This window comes from Arachis duranensis, chromosome 3 (assembly GCF_000817695.3).
Source record: "Arachis duranensis cultivar V14167 chromosome 3, aradu.V14167.gnm2.J7QH, whole genome shotgun sequence".
NCBI classification, from domain to species: Eukaryota; Viridiplantae; Streptophyta; class Magnoliopsida; order Fabales; family Fabaceae; genus Arachis; species Arachis duranensis.
In genome coordinates, this window is record NC_029774.3 from 56,660,289 (window position 1) to 56,664,948 (window position 4,660).

Genomic DNA, 4,660 nt, shown 5'->3' on the forward strand with positions numbered 1-4,660 from the left:
CCATGGAAAGGAGTAAGAAGGATTGGATGAAGACAGTAGGAAAGCAGAGAGACGGAAGGGAAAGCATCTTCATACGCTTATCTGAAATTCCTACTAATGAATTACATAAGTATCTCTATCTTTATCTTTATGTTATATGCGTTTATCACCATACCCATTTGAGTTTGCCTGACTAAGATTTACAAGGTGACCCATAGCTTGCGTTTATTACTTGGACGACCCAGTACACTTGCTGGTTAGTTGTGCGAAGTTGTGTTTATGCCATGGTATTGAACACCAAGTTTTTGGATTCATTACCGGAGATTATTTGATTTGTGAAAAGTATTGATCACAATTTCGTGCACCAATTATCAAGAAGCATCTAATCATATATTATTTTTATCACCAAGTCTCCATTCTTGGTTTATTTGGTTCAGGAAAAGGATATCATTATAATTTCCTAAATGGTTCCAATCATGGTTCCAAACCTTAGGATATGAGTATTTTAAAAGCAAGTCATCATTTTTACAAGAATATAAATTCATTTCGTTCATAGTAGCTATGAGAATAAGCTGGATCATGATCTGGGAGTATGATTCAGCAGCTTATGAAGAATGTCCAAGTATACAATACTTAGTAAGAATAATAAAAATAAAATGTTGGAGTAAATATGATCTAAATTTGCTATAAAAAATAGCTATTGACCAGTGGTTGAGGGCATCACAAAAGCGTCCAACAATAACAGCCTCAAGCTCAGAAGCGACAAATTATGGCAGCCCTTGCAGCAACAACATTAGAAGAAGATATCCAGAACTCATTACAAGCAATCCAGGCCGTACCTCTTGGAGAATATGAAGAAGCCCAATCCAATCTGGCTAATTACTTTCAAGATTCTCAAGACCCTTTTGAAATATAATAGAATAGTAATAAGATCCGTATATGAAATCCATGTGAAAATTCCAATCACAAAGAAAATGATTTCTGAAAAAAAAAGGCAAATAGTAGATCAAAATAGTAAAAGCAAACAATAAATGTTGGCAAAACAGTAAATATCGGCAAACAGTAAAAGCAAACAGTATTGTCGGCAAATAATAACAAAATAGTAATCACTTGAGGTCAATAAATACTAAAAGCCTCATTCATTTCAGGATATCAAAAACTTGAAAGCTCTAAAACTCTCTCTATTCTCATATTCTCTTACTTCAAAGATTTTCTGAAATATTTATAATCATCTTAAAGATTGTATCAACTCTACAACAAATAATAGTACAAGTTCATCTCTATGAGCTTACTATCTTATTCCTTCTTCTCTTATACTCATTATTCTTTATTATCTTAGTTATATTCTTAGAATATGAAAGAATTTTAGAAAAAACTTATAAATTTAAAAAATGTCAAAAGAAATAAGAATATTAGACTATTAACGTTAACTAAAAAATACATAGACATAGCAACCAAATATTTTGAATTAAATCAAGAAATAGAAAAAATAAACAAAAAAATAATTAGAATTAAAAAGTTGTTAAAGAATATTAAAACCATAAAATCAATAATATATATATATATATACCAAGACTTCTTTCTTTTTTAATGTATTTAAAATTAAAGTATTAAAACTATGCAATATCTTGAGTATTACTTTAATTTTTGAGGACAAAAATTTTTTTAAGGTGGCTAGAATGTAAGACCTAAAACTATTGAAAAATTTTATTATGAACTAATTTTAAATTTATTTTTTTATTAGAGATTTTATTTTCAGAAATTATTTCATTGAAAATAATCAAATCAAGTTTTGATAATAAAAATAGAAATTTTACATAATCTCATAATTATTGAATATTTTTTTATATTTAAATTATAAAGTTTAGCAGTTGTAAAAGAATAAAAATTTTATATGATTTATTCTAAATAATTGATATTTTAGAATTTAATACTTTGATTTTTATAAGCAAAAAAAATTAATTATATTATCCCTAATTTTAAATTAAAATACTTAACTAAAGACCAATTGACAGATTGATAATTAAATAATATTTTTAATGTGATTTAGAATTTACCAAACTCTAATTTACCCAAAAATTCCTAATTTCACATTTTTTCCTAAATCCTACCCTAACCCTAAAATAACACATACAAAACCTTAATCCCCTTGTACCGATCAGCCGCCACCCCTTCCTCCAAATAACAAACCAAACACATGCACACACTTGTCAAAGGAGGAGAGAAATTGAGAAGAGAGAGTTGCATAAGGAGAGAAGGGAAGAAAGGGAGGATAGGGCCGGTGGGCATCACTGCCACCATATCGTCGTGTCGCCATTGAAGGAGGAGAGCTGCTAACCAAAGCTGCAGAATGGAGAAGTAGAACCGCAAAAATGAGAAAAGAGATCGATGGTGGAGGCGTTTGTGCCACTTACCCTCGTCGTCGTCACCACCACGCTGGGTCCGTTGCCATCTGTAACACGCTACCATACAGAGTCTTATGTTTAAGTCATAATTCAGAGATGGCAAGGTATTACGACCTCTAAAATAAAAATTTAGTACGTATAGTAGTATGAATGATTGATTATAACTAGGAGCCTTTGTAGAAAAAAGGGGTAAACAAAAATCGCATCTCGAAAGCACAACACTCCGATCGATAACGTAACGAATAAGGATAACCAACGCGTGATTATATATATACAAAGGAGTGTCAAAAACAGGAATATCAAAACTCAAGATCCGGCTGCGAGGATAACCGGTCCGAGCATAGCAATATATACATATCATAAAAATAAGGAAAACCCAAAAGGAAACCCAAAGGGACACCAACACATAAAACTTATTCTCCAAAATCTCCCATAAGAGGAGTCATCACAATTTGTATTATTTAATGGAGATAAAAGTATCTAAGCAAAACATATAAACCAAAACATAGCCCCGAGAACAAAGGATCTTCGCAAATCTAGAAGTCTCCAGCATGCCTCAGCGGGAAATCCCACGTCCTGCATCTGAAAACCACAAAATCTGCATGGGTGAGAACCAGAGGTCTCCAGCATGGTAACAGCTTCCACATATATAGTACATAATAATAGAGGAAAGCCAAAGGCAATCCTAGAACCTCCTCCAGATAATTCAAAGCTTATAAACAAGCTAAACCATATAAGGGTATCTGACTAAAGATTCTTCAGTTTAACTAATACTTCCCTTTCCAATTCCTTCAAACCTCCCAACCACCAGCAGGAGTTTAATGTAGCAAACACAGTTATATCAGACAAGAAATATACAAAATAGGGACAATTAAGGCAGTTAGACAATTAGCAAGTAATATGCAGTCAAATAGGCAATCTCAAACAATTCATATAGTATGCATATAATGAATGCTTGTCCCTAGTGGCTGATGATATCATCTGTCGGTTGTAGAGCCAACTCGACAAGTCCTGGCAGTTAACCATTGGACTGTCCCTCTGTCGTGTCTCCCCAACTTGAGTCATACTCAAAGTAAACTTGATCATAATCATGATCCATATCCATCACCCTCACTGGTGAATATTTATCCATCACCATCACTGGTGAATATTTATCCATCACCATTACTGGTGAATATTTTTGGGGGTGAGCTCGTCCGGGAATTTCATAGTGCCCGGCCACCCTGATGACATAGGGTCAAAAGAGCTTCAAGTCTCGACCTGGAGCACGTGGTGGCTAGCCACTGCTTTCTCCCAGGGAAACTCTCATCTCCGATAACGGAAGTGCAACTTTCACAATTCATTCAACAGCATATAGATGCGTTTATACATAGCCATAATCATGGCCCCGCCATAACACGGCAATAACCCAGCCATCTGGCTCACGGTTAAATCCATAACCAGCCACCCGACTTACGGTTAAATCCATAACCAGCCGTTTCATCAACAATTACAGCCTTTCGGCCCATGGCATAACAAGCACTTCCACCACCATCCTCCGCATCTCACATATTCATGCTTGATCCTCATTGATCATCCATTTTTTCCTTGCTTCACTCGCAAGTTGCCACATTCACTAGCCCTTCTTCTCATAGCTAGACATATCATAATGATTTAAGACATAAGTGGTGAGATTGGAGGCTTAGAAGTATGAAATTTGGCTTTTAAAACTCAAAAAATCAACTTCGGGATGAAAACAGGTCCACGCGTATGCGTACTCCACGCGCACGCGTGGATGGCCTCGAAAACTCATCGACGCGTAAGCGTCATGCACGCTAACGCGTGGATTGAAAACTAGCCAAACGACGCGCACGCGTCAACCACGCGTACGCGTGGGTACTCTCGTGCCCCAGGCACAAAACTGGCACAGTTCTGGCATAACTCTCTGGAAAATGGCTGGGCATTGGGTGCAACACATCGGAGCGCTCGCGCACATCACGCGCACGCGTGGATGGCGCTTTCGAGAAGAACGGCGTGTACGCGCCAAGTGCGCCTACGCGCGGGGGGTCATTCTGATAAAAAAATTTTTCTAAGTTAAAAGCTGCAGAATTCACAATTTCAACCCTCAATCTTCCGACGGACATAACTTCCTCATTTTAAATCGTTTTTTACCCGTATTTTGAATGGCAGAGACATCCCGGATCCAATTTCATTTCTAAACAGATTTGACACAAAACAGAGATCCGTAGTCCAAGTTATGTCCCATCAAAGTATGCCCAAAAACCATGTTTTTCATA